The 25,358-nt window shown below is 39.9% G+C and overlaps 1 pseudogene across 1 annotated transcript in view; it reads left to right on the top strand.

The window, feature by feature from the left end:
• Positions 1-2,519: 2,519 nt before the first annotated feature.
• LOC149230460 (transcription elongation factor SPT6-like) overlaps positions 2,520-25,358 on the top strand; it is a 264,092-nt pseudogene continuing 241,253 nt past the window's right edge. Inside the window, exon 1 of the transcript XR_016248009.1 lies at positions 2,520-3,011. The product of XR_016248009.1 is annotated as a transcription elongation factor SPT6-like (transcript). The remainder of the gene's footprint in view (positions 3,012-25,358) is intronic.

Raw genomic sequence — 25,358 nt, 5'->3', positions numbered from 1 at the left:
TCGACATTTTCGTAACCACCATTGTTGTGGCATTGAAACTAGGAAACCATGGAGTTACAAAGATACCCACCCTTCCCCAAAACCATGGTCCTTCATTTATGACATATTCCAGATATTTATGATTGTTGAATTAAACCACAAAAAATCCCTTCGTGCACAAGTAAATATCAGAATTTTTAGTCCAATTGAGGTAGATCCATTGATGTAATTCTTTAGACTTAGGCCAAAAACCCTTAAATCGACAAATGATGGCTCTATCTTGAAGAACAATGAAAATACCACTCATTTATGGCAATTTTATTGACAAATCTGGAGCTTTCTCCATCTTATCAACTAGGTAAGGGCCTGAAATTGTCAGATTTGGGGATTGTCTAACTAGTGAGGCCACTTTCCCTTGCATTGCATCCTTAAACAAACTTGGACCTTTTGCAGTAGAAGTTGAATCATGTGGGGGGGTAGTTCTTGAGGCTCCACCTCTCAGCCTTTGATTTATAATGATTGGCTATAGCTATGTTTGATGTTGTAGTCTTGTAATATAAATTCTTCATACAAAGATATGCTTGCATAAATTAGACTTTAAGACTTCATTGGGATTCCTAATCTTTTTTTGATCTTCCATTTTAGATCACGAACTAAAAGATCCTCTCGAACTCCAATGAGTACCGACCTTCCCTCTGGAGTTTTTGCAAAAGTTTGGAAAAAGTTCTCCTTCTCAAATGCAACTATAGGGCTGATGTTCCCGTAGCTCTTTGATACATCCTTGAAAAGAAATGACGAATATGCAATGTGAGGAGTACCTGCAGATCTATCCACAACCATATCTATTATATGAATAAAAAAATACCCCTTTGTAGAAATATGTAGTACACCTCCCTCCACCAACTTTGGTTGAAGAGCCTTTTCAACTAACTGACAACTCTAATCCTCATGGATTTAGTCATCACGATGCCACTCTATGGAATAATGGACAAATCAACTCAGATCTCTGCTCACAAGGGTGAAAACCTCTAGATCCAAGTTATATAAGGATGCTTAGAGAAGGCTATGACTGCACAAATCCGTAGTGAAACCACCACGCCAACTCAAATCTGCATTGTAAACACCAAGATTGTACAAATCCACATCAGAAATGGTTAGGTTGACTGACCCCTGATCTTCTTCGTCGCTTTGAACTAAACGAAACTCCAACAAAGTTGCTACCGCAACTTGTTTTGCCTCCACTCACGCCCATCGAAGTGATAAAAATCATCTACCCTTCTCTCCAAGAGCAAGATTAAACTTGAATGCGACTACTGCAACGTTACATAGTGAAACCCTAACGTTCTCTGCCATCATTACCTTATTATGTAGCACTTGTTTTTTATATAATTTAATATATATTAACTTAATAAATTTACAAGACTCAATGCATGCATATTTCCCATAATAATCCCATTAAAGCATATTTCCCATAATAATCCCATTAAATGAGCTAGGAATTCATGTGATGAAGCTCATATCACCAACAATATTTAAATAGCACAATGTTTGGTATCAAAGGGCACTATTTCGTCCACATTAACAACATTTAATGATTTTATAAACAACTTAAACATTATAAATATCTATAATAATATAAATTAATAAATAAATAATTTTTTAAAATTGAGAAGAAATAAATATCATTTAATGATAATGAGTTTCCTTTTATATTATTTTCAACATTCCGTTTTATAGTATATGCATGATTTGCTAAACATATATAACCTTATTGCATAATTAGGTGAAAACAACACCTAAAGTGAAGCATCATTGATCTTGGATGGTAAATGATAGAAGCCCCCATTGATTATTTTAGCTATTGTATAGTTGTGCGAGAATTTAAGCAAAGACATCCTAGTAAATAAATGATATCATCCTTTATTTTACACATAATTTAATCATTTATAATTCAATGATAAAGTATTTAAGAGAATTGACTCATGATTGGAAGATTTCTCTTTAAGGAAGTATTTTAGTGGTGAATTCAATTAATTCAACTAAGTTTTTTAATTCATTTATATAATTTTTATATAAATAATTATGTGAAATTATATTTATATTTTAAAAATATTTAGTGCTTTAGTTTATTTTGTAAATGAATTAGTCTTTTTCATGGGAATTTGGTAATATAATTTTAAATAAAAAATGATTTTATTGTTGTTTAAAATATATTTTTCAATGCATAAATAAATTTAATACACTCAAAAACTCGTAAAACACTCAAATTTTACAAATTAAATAAATTTAAAATCAAAATTTTTAAAAATCCCCACCTAATTTTAATTAAAAATAATCATAAAAAACTATATCATTTATAAATTAAATAACCATATTTACTCTTAAAAAATATTTTAAAATTATATATAAAATAATAAAAATAAAATAACAATGGCCAGGCACTTGTACCTCATGCGGTCCGGGCCCATAAGGCCCACGTGCCGCTTGATTCCGTCAATCAAAGCTACACAAAACTTGCTCGATATGTTCCTACGATGCCCCCTTTCGTGCGCTCTCTGCCTTCGTTTTCTTTTCAAAAGCTCCATATTTCACTTTAGTACTTCCATAATCATTTGGCTTCTTCTAGGCCGTGCCCTGGGTTTTTTGATTTTTTTGAATTTGCTAGATAGTCTGCCATGCCCTGGTTTCTTGACTCTTGAATTTTCGACATGATCGCCAAATTAGAGAAAAACCTGTACTCGACATATCATACCATAGGGTTTTTTTGTTCTTCCGGTGCTGATATTGAAGCCTTCGGGACCTTGACGGACCTCCTGTAATTAATTCAACACTGAACCTTAAAGTCTTTGTGGAGACTGGAGCAACAGTTCGAGGACCCCATATGCTACATATAAATGATTAGGGCAAGAGAGTAAAAGCCGCAAACAGGAGAATCTCCATCAATCAAGCAACAGAATTTCTGTTTCAAGCAAAATTTAAAGTTTGCATCAGGCAGCAGAATTTCTGTTTCAAGCAATATTTAAAGTTTGCAGGTATCTTATTTAAATTTTTAAAAGTGGTCGTGTGTATGCTTTACTGTTGAATTAATTGAGCAAGAATGCTGTCAGGGCTCATGCTACTGGTATTTGAGTAATTGTTTCTAAACATTCAGATGATGGAATTTGGGGATTTCTATTTTTTTGATCTAGAAAATTTAAGGTTTGTTTTGGACAGTATGTTAGTAGTACTAAGTGTAATTTTCGTGCAATAATACTACCGTGAGCTCTCAAATGGCCCTTGTGACCAGTGATCCATACTTATATTTTATACAGATGAAAAGTCTACTTTATGTAGTGATTCAACCGAGTTATTACGCAGGCTAGCATTTCTGTATTTGCATGCAAAGCCTTTTTTTTGGGCTTGCCGTTTCTTAGCTGTGTTTGAAAGCTCCCAGGGTCACATATCCTGTTAGTATATGTGAGAATTTTTGTGTTATATTTTCTGTAATGTTTGATTGTGCATGACAGTATTTTTAACCATTTTTCCTTTTCAATTTTTGGACGGGAAGCCGAGTGATGTGTCATTTAAGTGCAATACAACGAAAAGGTGTCCATGAGCCTCACCCTGACATAAATTTTCCAGAGAGCTGTATATCTGCCATTCTTTCGTTCACTGCACCACGCAATGTTTCTAGATTGGCAGACGTTTCTAAAGTGGTGTTTCTAGATTGGTAGCCATTTCTAAACCCTTCAGCTCTGTGGCTTATTCCGACCCTGTCTGGAATAAATTCCTTCGTAGGCAATGCTATGAGATCTTACTTAGTGCTGTCATCCCCATCCAATTTATTTCGAGGAGAGAACTCCATTTTCGCCTCTACGAGTCTCTAATGTCCCTACCTGGCTCAGCGTTCTATCAAATATCGAATATACATTCAGTTCACGAGGACAGACACTCGGAGGTTCAAATAAATCGGTATGTATCTGAGTCTAGTTAACTTCGACCTTGGGATCGTATTCTCCAGAAGTAGGCAGCTGCAAGGAAAGATGGCTCACACCTAACTAACCAACGGCGTCTCTTCTCCGGAAATTATTAGAAACCCCCTTGACTATAAGTTGGGCATTCAAGGTGCCTATGCAGGTCAATAATTGTTAGCTGCTACAGCAGCTGGTAACACCAATCACACGGAAGAAAGCGCTTAGCTCACGTGCGAATGAATGTCTTATTCCTTTCATTCGAAAGGAAACCCGAGGACTTTAGCTCTGTCTCTACCGAAATTCAGTAATAACATATATAGAAATTACATCGATATGAAGTCACTCTCGAATCATTAGTCATCTTCTAATACTAGAAGGAAGATTGAACCCGAAGGGAGGAACCTACCGATGTGTGCCAATAATGGCAGGCAAATGGTCAGCACTGGCGCCCGTTCAAGACCTTCGGCATAAATACGTGGTGATCTAATGTTAGTTCCCATCCTTTGTTTGCCGGTATAGGAAGTTATTGGGCAGGGAAGAAATTTTATGCATGCCTGTTAGTAACTTTCAGTAGGTATCTCGGTCAAACTTTTCTCTTTAGTTAGCATCCATATCGAAAGAGAAAATCCTCTATACACTACCTTGATCATCACTTGCTTTCATACCAGTTCTAGGCTTGGCATATGTTTTAGCTCCATATTGAGCATAGAACCAAATCTGCTAAAAGTCTATCTCTGTATTTAATTTTGTGCAAAGTTTGGGGGTGGTTTCACCCATCACAACTTCTTAATAGCCCACACAACAACAACTTGGCATAAGGAATGGATATTAATATCTTGTATAGTAGAGCCAGCACAAACTTTCCTTCTGATTCTTTATGCTAACCAGATCAGATTTTATGCTCCTCGCTGGTGATGTGCTGCCTCCCGTCATCTTGCCCTGCTTTTTCTACTCTTGCCTCCTTTTCTGAAGCATCCTTTCCATTAACAAAACTAAACTGAGCCACATCATGATAAACTACTGCTAATTGACATTGTTCATTTCGTACATTATTACTTTGAAAGTTTGAAGGATGACATTATTGTATCTTTTGACAGGAAACTATCTTCTCCCTAATGAAATATTCAATGTCCCTCTCCAATCATGAAAACAAGCTTCATGAATTGGTTGCTCACTACGCATATATTCCAGAACAGCAATTGTTGTATTCTTTATAGCTTTTTGTATAGAAGGACAAAGTGTCAATAACTTAGCAACCTCCAGACTCACTTACACAGCTTATGAAAAATAAGGACTGGTATAAATAATCCAGAACTGTTGGAACAAGGATAAAACAGCCCTCAAAACAGTCAAATTCAACAAGATAAAACAGCCCTTGGTACCTCCAAACAACAAGATGAAACAACCCTCAAAACAGTCAAATTCAACCCAGTCAAAGTCTGGTCAAACAACCCTGTTGAATTATGGTATGTTCTATGCTTAGAGCAGATAGAACATTAAATGATCGACAGAAAACAAGCCAAGACAAGAGACACAAGATGTGGCGGCTAGCCAGGGACAAACCCCAATGCGGGGAAACCCTTTGATCAAATCTTCTTTTATCTTCAATAGTTCAGCAGAGAGAAATAATACAAAATCAAAATTCTGTAATTTTATATCAGCAGCGGCAAACCCTAAATCAGCAACAGCAAACTTAGTCAAACGGGGTGAAATTGACCTCCAATATGCTTGGTCAATTTTCTGGTGAACTAGTCTTTGAACAACTTGAAGAATCAACCCTTAAACAACCCCAAATACACAGTCAAATTGCAATTGACTGAAGTCAACCTGCTGCCCCAAACTAGGGCAGCCAACGCTGGTTAAACCTGTGGTCGGATTGCCTCGATTTTCGTGCCAAAAACTGTGCCCTGCCTAGGAGAGGCAGCCACACCAAAACTGCAATCTTCTAAGGTCAACGCTTGGTCAACGCTGGTCAAAGAGACCTTCAGCAGCTTCTGCTTTCTCCTTTCTGCATCCTCCTTGCCCTACTACGTCCTCCTCCTTCCCACGTGTGAGCTGCTCCTTGTATAACCCAAAGCTAAGGAGAGAGAGAGAAGAATGAGTAAGATGAGATGATGATAAAATGAATCAACCTCACTTGTGTTTATATGATTCATTGGGCATGTGTGCCACACATTTAACTGCTGGCCGACCTTGACAATTTGTCAAGTAAATACAAATAAATTCATATCTCCATAAATATTTGTTGGAATCGAATGATTTTTAGATCAATCCTACATCTCTCGACAAGAGGAATATAAAAAAAATATTAGCTGCCATAGAGATGACCCACATGGAGTTTGGCCTTAGTTGTCAATTTTAACACTCCCTCTCAACTAGGGAGAGCTCCATCTGCTAATTCGTATGACTGTAGGTACTGTCCCAGCCATCAAATGCATTGTCTTGCGGTGCTGGCTCAACTCTGCTCTGCTGAACTATGAAGAAGAAGAAATGATCGAGGATATACCATCCTCCACTGACCCGAAGTCAGTGTCAGAGTGTGTCATACCACTCTCACTGATCCCAGATCAGTATCATTGATTCTAGATCGATGGAGGTCATCCTAGCATAGGGAGTACGATAGATACAAAGATGCGTCCATTGATAGTACTAGTAATGGTCCCTAAACCCCATTTCCCTACTCATTGATCAGATGAGAGGTACGTCCCATGAGTCCCAGACTGCATGGGTAGGATGCCTCGATAGGAGAACTAATCATCCTGTCCATAGGAGAACAAATCATCTTGTCCAATAGTCGTCACAAGAGAACTGATCATCCTGTCCACAGTCGCCACGACACAACTAATCATCTTAGCCCACAAGAGAACTAATCATCCTGTCCTACAGTCGCCACGGGAGAACTATCATCTTGGCCCATAGGAGAACTAATCATCCTGTCCTACAGTCGCCACGGGGTGTCACAGGGGAAGGTTGAACCCAAGGTTGCACGAAACGGGGAAACGGGTACGAGTTTCCGAAACGGGAAGCGATACGAAATGCGACCTCCCCAAATTTTGGAAACGGGGAAACGCGAATATATATATATATTAGGACATTTAAGAAATATGTGCAATCATAAAGCATATATGATACATTCTAATTTATTACATTATGATAAAACTATCAATTGTCAATGCATAAACTATAAGTATGTAAATTTGCATCACATTTACTCATAAATAATCACATAATGAAAATAGAAATATCCAAAATCAGCCACGAGAAATTTCTAATTTCTTGTCTCGTGCTTGATTGGGAGTCTCCTCCTACATAGTCGAACGACCTTAATGCTCTTGATTAAATACAAGTTTCATACCCTAGTACCCTACATTCTCTTGATTATTAGGAGTCTCCCCTGCATAGAGGGCTTGGTTCTCTTGATTAAATACAAGTTCCATACCCTAGTACATGATAAAATCCAATGGAAACATTGCAATCCCCCCAATCTTGAAATCTTGAAAAACAGATAAGTCTGCTGGATTTTGAGTGAGATCTAAAATTCTACTTTCTCCATATGAAATCCAATGAGGGCGAAACCACTCTCAAACATCCTGAGTCATTTCATGGTAATGTTAAAAATTTAAGTAAAATGATGAAAATGAAAAATAAAGGAGAATATCACTTTTACTTTAAGAATTTAACATTACCATGAACTGCATATCAACACTAGGGCAAAAGTTCACTTTTATAACTTTAGACAGGCATTTGGAAGCAACTAGAAGTCACTAGGCTAACGTAAGAATAGATTAGAAAACAATTAAAAAATAAAATAAAAAAATAAAACACAAGTAAATGCTGAAACGTGGGTCGTACGGCCCTGAAACGCATTTCAGGCCGTACTGGCCATGTTTCAGTTTCGTGAAACGTGGTAGTACGGCCTGAAACACGTTTCAGGGCCGTACCAAACGCGTCAGCATTTCGTATCCGTTTCCGTACGGAAACACCCTTCTGCCCCACGTTTCCTGCAACATAGGTTGAACCTTTCACCCTGTTCATAGTGTACTACCAGGGGATGGTGAGTCGCCCTGTGGTCGCATGTCTCTCCAAGAAGTACCCTGCGCCCCCTGGAGCTCCCAGAGCTCAATATATGCATCATACACAACCCTCATAAGAGGGTTTCTCAACGACACCAAGTTGTTCTCGGAAAGTCAGGAATTTGACCATTCCCAAGGGCTTCGTCAAAATGTCGGCGATCTGTTCATCTGTACCGATATGTTGGAGCCTTATTGCTGCCCGCTATACCATATCTCGGATATAGTGGTACCTGATATCGATGTGTTTGGAGCGATCAGGAAATACGAGATTATCTGATAGACGAATCTCACTCTGGTTGTCACACAGGATCACGGTAGTATTCATTGTGAATCTAAACAACTCACTGAAGAGCTTTCGCAACTAGACTGCCTCACAAGAGGCCATACTAGCAACAATGTACTTTGCCTCGGTGGTGCACAAAGCCATCGACTTCTACTTCCTGCTTATCTAGGATATCGAGGCAAATCCCAAAGAGAAACAACACCCAGAAGTGCTCTTTCTGTCCACCACACTGCTTGCCCAATTAGCGTCAATATATCCAAGTAGTCACACATCTCCGGCAGTGTATCTCAACCCATGAGTGATTGTGCCACGAAGATATCTCAACAGATTCTTGGCACCAATCAAATGTGTGTGGTGAGGCTCAACCATATGTTGACTCAATGTGTTGACTGCAAAGCATATATCTGGACGAGAGTTCACCAAGAACATCAATGCTCTGAGAAGTTGACGAGACTTGGTAGCATTTCGTAAAACAGGTCCTGCCGCACTACCGCTTAACTTCTTGAAGTCAAGCTCCATTAGGGTAGTCATGGGCTTGCAGTCCACCATACCGATTCTCTCCAATATTTTCACCACATATTTTCCTTGAGATAGGAAAATCTCCCTTGGTTTCTACCAGACTTCCAGTCCTAGGAAGTAGTGCATCAGTCCTAGGTCTTTCTGGTTTCTGCCAGACTTCCAGTCTTAGGAAGTAGTGCATCAGTCCTAGGTCTTCTGGTTTCTGCCAGACTTCTAGTTCTAGGAAGTAGTGCATCAGTCCTAGGTCTTTCATTTCGAACTCGGAAGCCAACTCCCTCTTACATTTGAGAATGAGAGGGTTTGCACCTGTTAGAAATTTGTCGTCAACGTACAACACCAGTATGAGAGGTTTGTCATCTTCAACCTTAAAGTAAAGGTTAGGGTCGGCTTCACTGCTAGTGAATCCCAGCTTCATCAGGTAACTATCGATCCTATCATACCACGCTCGGGGTCCCTGTTTCAGCCCATAGAGGGCTTTCTTCAACCTGCACACGTGAGATTCCCGATCATGAATCTCAAATCCTACGGGTTGTTCCACATAGATTTCCTCTTTGATCGAGCCATGCAAGAACGCGGTCTTGACATCCATCTGATGTAGGTTCCATCCTTGTGAAGCAACAAGGGCTATGATTGAGCGAATGGGGGTATATCGGGCAATAGGTTCAAATATCTCATCATAGTCTATTCCTTCCTTCTGAGAGAAGCCACGAGCGACAAAACGAGCCTCATACTTTTCAGCACTTCCATCAACTGCATGCATTATCTTGTAAAGCCATTTCAAGGTGACAATTGCTTTGTATTGGGGTCTGGGGACCACATCCCATACATCGTTTTTCATGATGGACTCATATTCCTCAGTCATAACATCCTTCCATACTTGGTGCTTGACAACTTCTGCAAATGATGAAGGCTCATTTTGGATGATCATGCTCATGATGGTCAAGTATCCTTGATACCTGGCCGGCTTCTTACTTTCTTGGAAAGTCCCTCTGGGTGCAATATGTTCTGCAGCATCATCAAGTGTCCCCCTAAGCCATGAAGGCCTTTTCGTAGAAGAGGAAGGCTCTTGCGGAGGGGGATCAATAGGATCCAAAGGTTCTTCCACATCGTGCATCGTCTCATCTTCCTTTTCCTTCGGTTCCCTGGGGTTAGCTTCTTTAGATCCCCTTTGAGTAGGAAGATTTGTCAACTTTGCTAAGAGCCATATTTTCATCAAAGGTGACATCATGGCTAATCTCGATTTCCCTTTGACCAGGCACATAGATTCTGTAGCCATTAGTATTTTTGCTATAGCCCACGAAGATTCCTTTCTTTCCAGATGAACCCAATTTATTCCTTTTCTCTTTCTGCACATGAAAATATACAGGACTTCCAAAAATTCTAAAATGAGATACGTCAGGTTTCTTACCAGTGAACATCTCTTCGGGAGTCTTCGAACCCAATGCTTGATGAGGGCATCGGTTTTGCACATATATGGCGGTATTCGCAGCTTTGGCCCATAGAAACTTCGAAAGTCTTTGATCATGGAGCATAGCACAGACAGCTTCCACAATCGTACGATTCTTCCTTTCCGCCACACCATTCTGCTCAGGAGTATATGGTGTTGTAGTCTCCCTCTTAATGCTAGCCTCTTTGCAAAAGTCATGGAACTCATTGGATTCATACTCAGTCCCATTATCAGTCCTTAAGATCTTGATCTTCTTTTCAGTTTGATTCTCGATCAAGGCTTTGAAGTGACGAAACCAAGTGAACACTTCATCCTTCTTTTTCAAGAAGTATATCCAAGTCTTGCGAGAATAATCATCTGTAAAAGTGAGGTAATATAAATATCCTCCCAAGGAGTTCACAGGCATCATACCAGATATGTCTGAGTGAACCAACTACAATATATTAGAGGTCTTGCTTTGGCTTGAGGGGAATGGTCCCCTTTTTAGCTTCCCTTCAAGGACATACACCTTCTTTCTCTACTTGGAACTTGGGCATCCCTATCACCATTTGTCTTGGATTGGGTAGAGCTTTATAATGAAGGTGAGAAAACCTCTAATGCCATAGTTCGGACTGAAGTGATGTGTCACAAGACATGACACCCAGCGGACTTCCTCCGACCGGATATAGTGAATCGACTCGAAACCCAAGAGTGAAAGCTTCTTTAAAATTCTTTTTCCATACACGTACCTTGCCATCGATGAAGGTCACCTTGTAGCCTTTGTTTTCCATTGTCGAAACGAACAATAGTTTCTTTTTGAGATCGAGTACATATAGGACTTCTTGGAAATGAATTGTATTACCTTGATTCAATTGAAGAGTGACATTCCCTACGCCTTTCACGGGATATTTTGCATTGTCCCCAAGGACAATTTCCAGGTTGGTCTCCTTCTCAATCAGATTAGAGAGAGCTTCTTTGTAACCAGTGAAGTGCCTTGATGCATGACTATCAATAAGCCAATTTCTTAGCGAGTTTGGGGGAGCAGTAGTAGAGAGGGCCGCTGGTAGACAATATTCATCTTGCTTATTGTTAACAACGTTAGATTCATACCTGGAGTTTCTTGCCTTCTTGAAGGGTTGTCCTCTTCCTGGATTTCCAAAATTTCTTTTACCTTTGCGATTTGATCATCGTCATGGTGTGAGTCTCTTTTATCAAGGCACTCCCTCGCATAGTGGCCCATTTTGTTGCAATGGTAACATTGTCCTTTTCTTCCACCTTTCAGTCCGGCCTTTCTTTTGGATTTAGCCCCATAATGGTTTCTAAATTTAGCATGAGAAGAAAAGGCAGAGGGATTGCCTTTAAGTGCGGGCATTTCTTGCTTTTCCATCCTTGTTTCTTCTTGAATACATCTAGCCATCAATTCAACAAATCTTGGGATGACATTATTATTGAGAAGAGTAGTCCTGAATATATACCATTCAGGGGGCAGTCCTCCAAGAGTTGTGATAGTCATTTCCCTGTCAGGACCTACTTCCCCGATAGATAGGAGATCATTATTGATCTCGCTGATCCTTAAGAAATATGCTTGCATACTCTCATCTTTGCCCTTCTTAATTTCCTTCAGCGTATTTCTAAGGAACAAAACTTGATTTGCATCATTAACTTTAAATAAACTCACCAGTCTATCATTGATTTCCTTGGAGGTGGTCAGCTCATATAGGCCACTAGGAGCTTGTCGATAGAGTCCTGGATGATCTTCTTTGCTTTGACTTCTCCCTTGGTCCACTTGCTTCTGGAAGCAACGGATGCATTTGATGGAGGCGCAACAATATTACCTCCCACATGGTCCAACACTTCCTGATCTTCTAAAGTCAGATCGAGTGACATCTTCCATCCGTGATAGTCAAACTTCTCACGGAGCTTGTCTTTGACGGAGAAGAGTGTTGAGGATCCCATGTAGTTTTTAGGATAGCCTTGCCAACCTTCGGCTCTTGCTCTTGTACTTGCTCTTGCTTGGGCTTTGTCTTCACCTCAGCGTTGATACCATGTTGAATTATGATATGTTCTATGCTTAAAGCAGATAGAACATTAAACGATCAACAGAAAACAAGCTAAGACAAGAGACACAAGATGTGGCGGCTAGCCAGGGACAAACCCCAATCTGGTTAAACCCTTTGATCAAATCTTCTTTTTTCTTCAATAGTTCAGCAGAGAGAAATAGTACAAAATTAGAATTCTAAAATTTTATATTAGCAGCAGCAAACCCTAAATCAACAACAACAAACTTAGTCAAACGGGATGAAATTGACCTCCAATGTGCTTGGTCAATTTCCCGGTCAACTAGTCTTCGCAGAATCAACCCTTAAACAACCGCAAATACACAGTCAAATTGCAGTTGACTGAAGTCAACATGCTGCCCCAAACTAGGGCAGTCAACACTGGTCAAACTTGTGGTCGGATTGCCTTGATTTTCGTGCAAAAAACTGCGGCCTGCCTAGGAGAGGCATCCACACCAAAACCGCACTCTTCTAAGGTCAACACTTGGTCAACGCTGGTCAAAGAGACCTTCAATAGCTTCCGCGTCCTCCTTTTTGCGTCCTCCTTGCCCTACTGCGTCCTCCTTCCCATGTGTGAGTTGCTCCTTGTATAACCAAAAGCTAAGGAGAGAGAGAGAAGAATGAGCGAGATGAGATGATGATAAAATGAATCAACCTCACTTGTATTTATATTGTGCCACACATTTAATTGCTGGCAGACTTTGACAATTTGTCAAGTAAATACAAATAAATTCATATCTCCATAAATACTTGTCGGAATCGGATGATCTTTAGATCAATCCTACACCTCTCGACAAGAGGAATCTGGGAAAGATATCAGTTTCCATAAATGAGATGACCCACATGGAGTTTGGCCCTAGTTGCCAATTTTAACAAGCCCACTTGCAGTCAGCCCTAGCTACAGTCAACGTTGGGTCAAATTATCCAGAAATCTGGTTCCTGAAATTTTGGCCTCCTGAAATTTCGCTCTCCTGAAATTTCGGCCTCCCAAAATTTCGGATGTGTGGAGAGAGAGAGGCCCAAAATCCGTACCCAATTAATAAGGAGAGAGAGAGAGAAGTGTGAAGATGAGTGTGTCCAAATGAGGCTAAGTCAACTTCTATTTATATGCAACGTTGAGGATGAATAGACGTGACTATTGTGCTTTTGAGCCTACATAAGTTTGCTGGCCGACCTTGACAATTTGACCATAATCAAAATAAATTCATAACTTCATTTGTACATGTCAGAATCAGATGATCTTTAGATCAATCCTACACCTCTCGGAGAGAGGAATTCGAAAAAAATATCAGCTGTCATAAATAAGATGACCCATGTGGAGTTTGGCCCTAGTTGCTAATTTTAACACTCCCTCTCAACTAGGGAGAACTCCATCTGCTAATCCATCTGCCAATCTGTACTATCTCTGCCATTAATGCACTGCTCTGCACTGCTTTGTTCTACTTTGCTGAACTATGAAGAAGAAAAAGAAGTGATCGAGAATGTATCATACCATTCTCTACTGACCCGAAGTCAGTCCTAACCAAAGGAGAGTGTGTCATACCACTCTTACTGACCCGAAGTCTGTTCCTATCAAAAGAGTGTCTCATACCACTCTTACTGACCCGAAGTCAGTTCCAGTTGATACCAAATCAATATCGGTCATCCTAGCATAGGGAGTACGGTAATACACGATGCGCCATCGGTAGTACTATGGTCCCTATCCTCATTTCCCTACTCATTGGCCAAATGTGAGGTACTTCCCATGAGTCCCAAATTGCATCGGTAGGATGTCTTTGCAGGAGAAGGATGAACCACCCATCCTGCCTATATGTTGCCAAGGGGTATCGCAGGGGAAGGCTGAACCACTCACATTGTAAACAACAAACCACTAGGGGAAGGCTGAACCACTCACCCTATGGTTGCTCATTGCTCCAAGAAGTACCCCAAGCCCCTCGAAGCTTCGAGAACTCAATGTCCATCTCATACATGACGCTCATAAGAAGGTCTCTTCATGACTCCAACTCGTTCTTGGAAGGCCAAGAACTTGACCTTCCCTAAGGGCTTTGTCAGATTATTGACGACCTACTTTTCAGTCCCAATGTGATGGAGCCTTATTGCTCCTCGTTGTACCATATGTCGGATAAAGTGGTGCCTAATATCTATATGGTTGGAGCGATCACGAAACACAGGATTCTCTGATAATCAGATCCTACTTTGGTTGTCGCAGAGGATCACGGTGGTATCCAACACATGTCCAAACAGCTCATTGAAGAGCTTCCTCAACTAGACAGCTTCACAGGAGGCCATACTAGCAGCTATGTATTCGGCCTCGGCGATGCTCAAGGCAATCGATTTTTGCTTCCTGCTCATCTAGGATATCGAAGCAGAACCCAAAGAAAAACAACACCCAGAAGTGCTCTTGTGATCCACCACACTGCCAGCCCAATCAACATCAGAATAACCATGCAGCCTCACATCTCCGACAGTGTATCTCAGTGCATGAGTGATTGTGCCCCGAAGATATCTCAGAAGATTCTTGGCAGCAATCCAATGTATATGATGAGGCTCAAACATATATTTGCTCAATGTGTTAACTGCAAAACATATGTCCGGACGGGAGTTCACCAAGAACATCAGTGCTCCTATGAGTTGATGATACTCAGAAGCATTTCCCAATTCAGGTCTAGCAGCACTACCACATAACTTCTTAAAGTTAAGTTCCATCGGAGTAGTCACAGGCTTGTAGTCCACCATCCCAAATCTTTCCAATATCTTCACAACATATTTTCCTTGAGAGAGGAAAATTTCACTTGGCTTTTGCCAAACCTCCAACCCTAGGAAATAGTGCATCGATCCTAGGTCCTTCAATCCCAATTCAGAAGCCAAATCCCTCTTACATTTGTGAATGAGAGAGTCTGCACTTGTCAGAAAGAGGTCGTCCACATAAAGTTCCAGAATGAGAGGTTTATTATTTTCAACTTTAATATAAAGGTTTGGATCGATTTCACTTCTAGTGAATCCCAGCTTCATCAGATAACTATCGATCCTCTCATACCAAGCCCGAGGTGCTTGCTTCAATCCATAGAGAGCTTTATTCAACCTTCATACATGAGATTTGCGATCATGAACCTCAAACCCCTCGGGTTGTTCCACATAGACTTCCTCTTTGATTGAACCATGCAAGAAAGCAGTCTTAACATCCATCTGATGTAGGTTCCATCCTTGCGAGGCAGCAAGGGCTATGATTGAGCGAATGGTGGTGTATCGGGCAACAGGTGCAAATATCTCATCGTAATTTACATCTTCCTTTTGAGAGAAGCCTTGAGCAACAAAGCGAGCCTTGAACTTTTCAGCACTTCCATAAGCTCCACGCTTGATTTTGTAGAGCCACTTAGAGGTGACAACCGATTTGTCCTGGGGTCTAGGGACCACATCCCAGACATCATTCTTCATAATTGACTCGTATTTTTCATTCATAGCATCCTTCCATACTTTATGCTTCATGGCTTCTTCGAATGATGAAGGCTCATTTTGAATGATAATGCTCATGGCGGTCAAATATCCTTGATACTTGTTTGGCTTCTTGCTTTCACGGAAAGTCCCCCTTGGTGCATTGTGTCTCTCGACATCTTCGAGAGTCCCACTAAGCCATGAGGGTCTCCTTTTGGAGGAGGAGGGCTCATGAGGAGGAGGATCAATAGGGTCCATAGGTTCATCAACATCAGGCATCGTTTCATCTTCTTTTGCACCCTGATTCTGGTGTCAACTTGTTTGTCCTTCCTTAGGATAACAAGGCTGTTGATCTTCTTGAGGGCCATATCTTCGTCGAAGGTGACATCATGACTTATCTCAACTTCCTTTTGACCAACCACATAAATTCTATATCCCTTAGAATTTTCACTATAGCCTACAAAGATTCCTTTCTTCCCAGATGCACCCAATTTGCTTCTTTTCTCTTTCGACACACGAAAATATATGGGACTTCAAAAAATTCTAAAATGAGAGACATTGGGTTTCTTACCAACGAACATTTCTTCGAGAGTCTTGGAGTCCAATGTTTGATGAGGGCATTGGTTTTGAACATACACGGCGGTATTTGCAGCTTCAGCCCATATGAACTTCGGAAGGCTTTGATCATGAAGCATGGCACGAACTGCTTCTACAATAGAGCGATTCTTCCTTTTAGCCACACCATTCTGCTCAGGAGTGTATGGTGTTGTAGTATCCCTCTTAATGCCAACTTGTCTGCAATAATCTTAGAATTCATTGGATTCATACTCGGTCCCATTATCAGTCCTCAGTGTCTTGATTTTCTTTTTGGATTGGTTTTCGATCAAGGCTTTGAAGTGTCGGAACCAGGTGAACACTTCATCCTTCTTCTTCAAGAAGTAGACCCATGTCTTGCGATAATAATCATCCGTAAAGGTGAGATAATATAAGTATCCTCCCAAGGAGTTTACGGGCATCATACCAGATATGTCAGAGTGGATCAATTGCAATATATCTGTGGTCTTGCTATTACTTGAGGGGAATGGTCCCCTTGTAATTTTTCCTTTGGCACATCCCGGACATACACCTTCATGCTCTACTTTGAACTCGGGCATACCTGTCACCATCTGTCTCACATTGGGTAGGGCCTTATAATGAAGATGGGCAAACCTCCGGTGCCATAGTTCAGATTGTAGAGATGTGTCGCAAGACATGGCTCCCAATGGACTTCCTCCAACTTGATACAAAGTGTCAACCTTGAACCCAAGAGTAAAAGCATCTTTAAAATTTCTTTTCCAAACATGTACCTTTCCATCGATGAATGCCACCTTGAATCCTTTGTCCTCCATGGCTGAAATGGACACTAGGTTCTTCTTGAGATTAGGTACATATAGTACTTCTTGCAAATGAATAGTGTTACCTTGATTCAATTGAAGGGTAACATTCCCTACTCCCTTCACAGGATAGGTGGCATTGTCTCCAAGGATGATCTCCAAGTTTGTATCCTTTTCTATCAGATTAGAGAGGGCTTCCTTGTATCCGGTGAAGTGCCTTGAGGCACCACTATCAATCTATCAATTTCCCAAAGTATCTGGAGGAGAGGCAATGGAGAGGGCTAATATAAGATAGTACTCTTTTTGCTTATTGTTAACAACATTTGATTCTTCATACCTAGAGTTCCTTGATTTCTTGGAGGGTCGACCATTTCCTTGATGTCCCGCATTCCTTTTTCCTTTGCCATTAGACCTGCCATTCCTTTGATCGTTGTTGTTGAAGTTGCCCTTGGAATGATTGTGATCATCATCATGTGATGTGTCCCTTCTATTTGGACACTCCCTTGCATAGTGGCCAAACTTATTGCAAACAAAGCACCTGCCCTTCCTTCCTCCCTTAGATCTAGGCTTTCCATGGAAATGACCTTTAGACCCTGCATTATTTCTCCTTTTGGCATGAGCGAAGAATGCAGTGGGGTTGCTTCTATTAGAAGGCATTTCTTGCTCCACCATTCTTGTTTCTTCTTGAATGCATCTCGACATCAATTCTTCAAACCCTGGAATTCGATCATTGTTGAGGACGGTGGTTCTAAATACATACCACTTAGGTGGGAGTCCTCCAAGGGTGGTGAGAGTAAGTTCCCTGTCAGGAATGACTTCTCCAATCGAGAGTAGATCATTCTTGATCTTAGTAATCCTCAAGAAATAGGATTGAATATCCTCGTCCTTGCCCTTCTTAATATCCTTCAACTTATTCTTGAGAAATAGAATTTGATTAGCATTACTGTGAACATGCCAACCAACCTGTAGTAGATCTCCTTGGAGGTTTTCAATTCGGAGATGTAGGCCACCAAATGCTTGTCATTGGAATCCCTGATAATCTTCTTTGCTTTGACTTCATATTGTACTTGGTCTTCGCAGCAGTCGGTGCATTTGAAGGAGGTTAAGGGATTTTACCATGCCCATAGTCTATCTCTTTTTTTTCTTCCAAGGTAAAATTAAGAGACATCTTCCATCCATGATAGTCAGATTTATCATGGAGCTTGTCTTCAGCCGGGAAGTAGGATGAGGGACCCATTGAACCTTTTGTGCTTGTCCAACTCTCTTTGGTTATTGCTCTTTCACTCTTGCTTGGGCTTTGTCTTCACCTCAGCTCTGAAACCATGTTAATTTAGGCAACAATGAATGTTCTATGCTTTAGAGCAATTTTACTTCAATTTCTTTATTAGCTCAATATCATTATTCAGATTAACAATCACATCAACATGATAGTAAAATGCAGATAGAACATAAACATAAACGGTAGAAGACAAGCCAAGACAAGAGGACACAAGATGTGGCACTAGCCAAGGACAAACCCCAATGTGGGGAAACCCTTGATCAAATCTTCTTTTAGTCTTCAATAGTTTAGCAGAGAGAGATAGTACAATTTACAAATCTGATAATTTATAACAGCAGCAAAAGAGCCATAACCATAAAAGTCAACTTTGGTCAATAGGGCAGATTTGACCCTCAACAAATCGGTCAAATTCAGTGAACTTTGGCCTTCGAACAACAAGATAAAACAACCCTCAAAACAATCAAATTCAACCCAGTCAAAGTTTGGTCAAATAACCCACTTGTGGTCAGCCTTGACTGCAGTCAGTGCTGGGTCAAATTGTCCATAAATTCCGTCTCCTGAAATTTCGGATGTGTGGAGAGAGAGGCCCAAGAATCCATACCCAATCAATGAGGAGAGAGAGAGAAGTGTGAAGATGAGTGTGTCCAAATGAGGCTAAGTCACCTTCTATTTATATGCAATGTTGAGGATGAATAGATGTGACTATTGGGTTTCTGAGCCTACATAAGTTTTTTGGCTGACCTTGACAATTTGACCATAATCAAAATAAATTCAAAACTTCATTTGTACATGTCAGAATCGGATGATCTTTATATCAATCCTACACCTCTCGGAGAGAGGAATCCAAGAAAATTATCAGCTGTCATAAATAAGATGACCCATGTGGAGTTTGGCCCTAGGTGCCAATTTTAACAAATTCCCTCAACCGTGTCTCTCTCGTCCCTCTGACATCTTTCTGCCTGCAGAAAAATGCGTCCCACCAGAAAACCCCTCTTCGTTGAAGCTTTTGCTGCGTTGCTCCCTTTGCCGCTGAATGATTTTGATCTGGAAATCTTACCTCTCTGTCGACTCACTTAGAGAGAGATTTACCACGAAAATCTAGTCTTCCTGGCTTGAACTGCACAAACCCTCTAGGATTCGAATTGCTACCTCTACAGGAATTTCGAATTTCCTTCATCCTTCAATGCTGGATCTTCCGGCTCCACTCTTCTTGCTTCACTTGCAACTCTGATACCATGTGAAAATTCCTAAACCCAGAATCTCTACTGCAACAAACTGATGTTACTTTTCCTACTTGTTAATCCATACAAGTTATTTACTTGTTTTACGGTAAATATCGAAGTAAATACAACTGTAGCATTGACTATTTAAAAATAATATGCCGAAACAGGGATCTAAACAAGATAGAGATACAAGACACATCTACACAGTTATTTTTGGACCAATGTTCCCAGAAAAACCTAATGTAGGAAAACCGGTGCAACAACTTTGAGGGTTTTATTATTATGTAATAGTAATTTCTGAATACAACTTTTGGATGCCTTTCCGACAATCCAGTTACAGAGAGTATCACTGGCAGAGAGATTTGTGAGATTACCTCACACTATCACTGGAAATCCTGGCTGATCCAACCTTTATGCTGCCTCTGCTTAGTCTCTGCATCAGCCCAACGTCAAACCCTTTGGGGATAGCGTCACTCCTCTAGCTGATTGATTTGTTGCCCAGGAACTTCGACTTTTGCCTCCCGGTCTCACACCTCGGCTCCTGACTTTTGAAATCGATTCCATCAGCAAATTTTCGGACTTCCTCTCGGCTTTTGTGCTGCCTCTCCTGGATTTCTCTCTGCCTCCTTTGCTGAGTATTCCCGGATCAGGGGAAATCTCCAACCTGAACTATCCTTGCCCCTCACTGCAAAAGCTCACTTCGAATTTGTCACCGGCAGCTGCTCTGCTTCAGAAATTTGATTTTTGAACTCTATATGTGTGTTCTCCAAGTGCCCATCAAGCCTTCTCTTATAATCCTTTCGTTGATCAATCAACGACCTAGATTAGATTCTAATCAATGGCTATGATCACATTCTAGAAGTTCCACTCATAGTTTAGATTAATACCCTTTAATTATTTTAATTTCCTAAGTTTAGAGTTAGGGTCCCATTAAAAATAATTAATTATTTTAATAAAACTGTCTCTGTGTGGAATTTCGCAAAACAATTTATGGGTATTGGAGAATACATGTGTCTAAGCCTCCTTGCAAAATTTGAGACTTACAACACATCTGATGCTACCAGAAATCAACAAGGATGAAGGGAAATAAATAATAAAATAATAAATAAAACAATAAACTAAGAATAAAAATAAATATTAAAATAATAAATAAAACAACAAACTAAGAATAAAATGATAATATTTAATCTTGTCAATAAATCTTATGGATTCACAAGAATCTAATTTATTTAATATTAAATTATTAATAATCAATTTAAATATAACTTAATAATTATAAGCCAAGATTTTAAGGTTAATTAATCACTAATCAAGATTAACCATTAATCAAGCTTAAGGCTAACCATAAGCTTGATCATTACTCAAGATCTAAGTTGCAGGAAACGTTGGAGAAGGGTCCGTTTTCGGCCGGAAATGAAACGGAAAGAAGGAAACTCATACCGTACGGCTTGGAAACTCATTTCCGACCTTATTGGCCCATTTCTCAAGGAGGAAACGTGGTCAGTACGGTTGGAAACTTGGGCAACTAAAATATCTTCTGGATGCTTCTAGACGTCTCTCAAGTTATAAAAAAGAGGATTTTTTGAGTGGGGCAGCCTAATGTTCAAGCCTATGGCCCTAGTGTTGATATGCAGTTCATGGTAATGTTAAATTCTTAAAGTAAAAGTGACATTCTCCTTTATTTTTCATTTTCATCCTTTTACTTAAATTTTTAACATTACTATGAAATGACTCAGGATGTTTGAGAGTGGCTTCGCCCTTAGTGGATTTCATATGGAGAAAATAGAATTTTAGATCTCACTCAAAATCCAGTAGACTTATCTGTTTTTCAGGATTTCAGGATTGGGGGGATTGCAATGTTTCCACTGGATTTTGTTATGTACTAGGGTATGGAACTTGTATTTAATCAAGGGAACCAAGCCATATATGCAGGGGAGACTCCCAATAATCAAGAGCATGTAGGATACTAGGGTATGGAACTCGTATTTAATCAAGAGCACTAAGGTTGTTCGACTATGTAGGAGGAGACTCCTAGTCAAGCACGAGACAAGAAATTAGAAATTTCTCATGGCTGATTTTGGATATTGCTATTTTCATTATGTGATCATTCATGAGTAAATGTGATGTAAATTTAGAGACATATAGTTTATGTATTGACAATTGACAATTTAATGATAATGTAATAAATTAGAATGTATCATATATGCTTTATGATTGCACATATTTATGAAATGTCCTAATATATATATATATATATATATATATATATATATATATTGCGTTTCCCTGTTTCCAAAATTTGGGGGGGTCACGTTTCATACCCGTGCCCGTTTCGGAAACTCGTACCCGTTTCCCCGTTTCGTGCAACTTAGCTCAAGATTAACCATTTATTTAATCATTTAACATATTAAGCTTTAGAACACTAGCTTATTAGTGCGAAGTGTGGGTATGTAGCTAACATTTGTATATCTCGTACGTATACTAATAATACTTATTGGAGTCAAGCACAAAAGTCGACAGGTAGGCTAATAAAATAATGTAAGATAATAGGATCAGGTAAGGGCATTACACTCTGAGAGAGAATCGTGGATCATGCTTTAGAAATCATCAAAGAACAAATGTGAGGAAAGAGGCACTAACATATAAAAGTAACTAAATATGTCCTTAGAGTGGATGATGCATACCTCTTAATGTGGCTATGTCCTTTTGTGTAGTTATTATGTTCAATAAAATATTCTGGAAGTCTTTGTAATGTTCATAGTTTATCTTTGTTATGTATATTGGATTTGTTAATGTGAGCACACAAATTGAGCTTTTCAACTTCAATATTAACATAGAATTCATTTTGTTCAATTGTGTGACTCTAACAAATGATAGGGGGAGTATGGAGATCCAAGATAAGGATTGGATGGAGATGTGGAAGTAGGGGCATTACATACACCCGTCCTTCAGAAAACTTTGTCTCGAAGTTAGAGTCAAAATGATACTAGCAATTGGGAAGTAGTATGACAATAAGGCATAACAAAACAGAGAGAAAGATATAGTAGTCAAATTAAGTAATTTAAGCAAGGATGCGACTTCCCATCTAGAGTCTCCAACTAACATATAGCCTCCTATCCTCCCTAACCTACTTCTGCTTCCATCTTATCAATCCTCTGCCGTAATATAATATGGCATCAACTATATTGATCTAACCAGTGATAGAACCAAGATGGCAGAAGCGTCAACTATATCGACCTAAATTTTGTAATGTCCTCGGGAAATTAAATTCTTATGGAATGAAATAGCCTATCAATCCTTGTAGTCTATAGTCCTCCATTAAGGGGAAGAACCCCAAAATTCCCACTATTGGGCAAGTTTTGGGGTAGCTGGGCGAAGAAACCCAAAGTTGGGGCTTGGAGTAAAGTTTACTCAATCAATAAAAGGAGAGCCCCTCAAATAAATCTATAAATTCAAGAGGATTGGATTCATTTGAAGGATCATTGGATTGGATTATTATCTCTGTTTTGAGCTTGAGGCTTTGAGTGTTAGACGTAGGAATTCTTGTAAAAAGGAGCAAAAATTCTGCTAAATCAATCTCTCTATTTCAGACACAAAGAATCAAAATTTGGGCAACGAGGTTCTTCCTTTTTTAGGCTTCTAAAGGATAGCAAAGATATTGGAGTAGCGGAGATCTTTTGAAGGAAAAAAGGCCATTTCTTCTTGTCAGGCACAGGAATGCACGAAAACAAGTGAAATTGCCTTGAGACTTAAATGGCACGTGGTTATTGTTGAAACATAGTGAATTTATCCGAGCACAGCAGGTCATGCGTAACTCTGTCCATTATGACGCAAATTCCTTTCTGAGTAAATTACGGTTTCCAGTGGACAACTGATTAGAGTTTTCACCGTAAGTGGGGTTCTAGGCTCGAGAGTAATCATCCGAAGTTCACCCATTTACTACGTGTAATCAGGTATTGCGAGCTCATGGTTCGTTGTTCATGAGAATAAGAGATCACACTTTTAGCACGAGATGATTCTCTCTTGAAGCACACAATCATTTCTCAACAGATCGGGGTACTAAGGACTGTGCGAGGGCCCTGTGGTAGATTGAAGTTGTGTTAAACTCTGGAAAGTGGTCACGCGGGCATTCGAGTCGCTCGAGACAAGACGAGACTTCTAGTCATTAAAGTGACTTTCTCTGCAGTGAATTTGTGGAGTTCTAGGTAGAGCGGACTCCACATTGTGGCAGTCATAGATATTCTGCGGTAGGGTATTTTGCGATAGAACTAAACCTGTAGTCGTGTAAGGGAAAATTACTGAGAACTGAGGCGGAAAAATGAAGCGGGTTTGAGTTAGATTCAATCATTTTAGCCCAGGTTCCATTAACAATTATAAGGAATGAGTACGTGGTCAAAGATTAGACAAATTGTCACAGGTTGTTGAATGTAGAACATATTGTGATTTTGTGTCTCTTATTGGTATGAATCTATAACCAATACATTGAGCTGAAAGATTAATTATTGTGAAAATAATTATTGCTTTGCTTCAATTTATTGCAGTAATTGGCACTATTTATAGCAGAAGATGTTACTAGTGTTGAATTAATTTATGCATTGAAAGAAAATTGTTGAAAGCCCACAAAACCCTAACGTAAAATTGACCTAGCTTATTACAACTTCCCTAGAAGGAAACTGGCAATCGTCATTGCATGTCTAGGGGAGTGTGTCCATCATTGGCCTCTCTCTATCCCAGGCTTGGATGTTATTGTTAATTTCTGGTAAATTTTGCAAGGAGGCTAGGATGCATGTATTCCATAATACCCAAAAATCGTTTTGGGAAATTCCACCCGGAAACAGTTTCACTAAAATAATTAATTATTTTTAATGGATGCCTAAGTCTAAACTTACGAAATTAAAATAATTAAAGGGTATTAATTAAACTGGGGGTGAAACTTCTAGAAGAAGATGAAGATCAAGTCAAAATGATCTGAGCCATTGATTAGAATCTAATCTGGGCCGTTGATTACTAAACGAGAGGATTATAAGAAGGACTTCAATGGGCATTTAGAAAACACATCGAGTGAGAGATTAGAGATCGATTTTCTCAAGGGAGTAGCACGACAATTGCCGGAGAGGTCATCGAGGAGATTTCTTGCAGTGATGAGCAGGGATAGTATTTCGGTTGGAGAGTTTCTTGATCCGAGGATACATTGCAGAGGAGGCAGAGAGAGATCCACAAGAGGCAACGCAGAGCCACGCTGGGTAGCGTAGAGCCAGCCTGAGGCAGCTCAGAGCTTGGGAGGAGATTCAAAATTTGCTGGAGAGTCAAGTTTTAGAGCCAGAAGCCAGGGTGTGAGACCGGAAGGGAAAAAGAGTCGAAGTTCCAGAGGCAAATCGACCAACAAGAAGGGTCACACAGAGCCTAGTAGCTGTGACGTTGGACTACGTAGGTTGATGCAGAGGCAACACAGAGGCAGTGTGGGGCTTGCCATTCAGTGGCTGGATTAGGGTCGAATCTCAAGTGATTGTGTGAGGTACTTCTCACTAATTCTCTGCCAATAAAATTCTCTGTATCGGATACATAGTAAGGAATCCAAAGATTGTATTCAGAAACCACTACATAATAATACAAACCCTCAGTTGCTGCACCGATTTTCCCGCATTAGGTTTTTCCGGGGACATTTGTCCAAAAACAATAGTGTCACTTGTGTGTGTTATTTCTTTCTTGCTCAATACATGTTTCCGCATATAATTTAACTAGTGAAGGTTGCAATTGTATT

Source organism: Pinus tabuliformis, chromosome J, assembly GCF_031772625.1.
Source record: "Pinus tabuliformis cultivar Carrire ecotype Pingquan chromosome J, CPIR1, whole genome shotgun sequence".
Classification (NCBI taxonomy): Eukaryota; Viridiplantae; Streptophyta; class Pinopsida; order Pinales; family Pinaceae; genus Pinus; species Pinus tabuliformis.
Note: the sequence above shows the minus strand (reverse complement) of the source record. Positions and strands in the feature narration are given on the sequence as shown.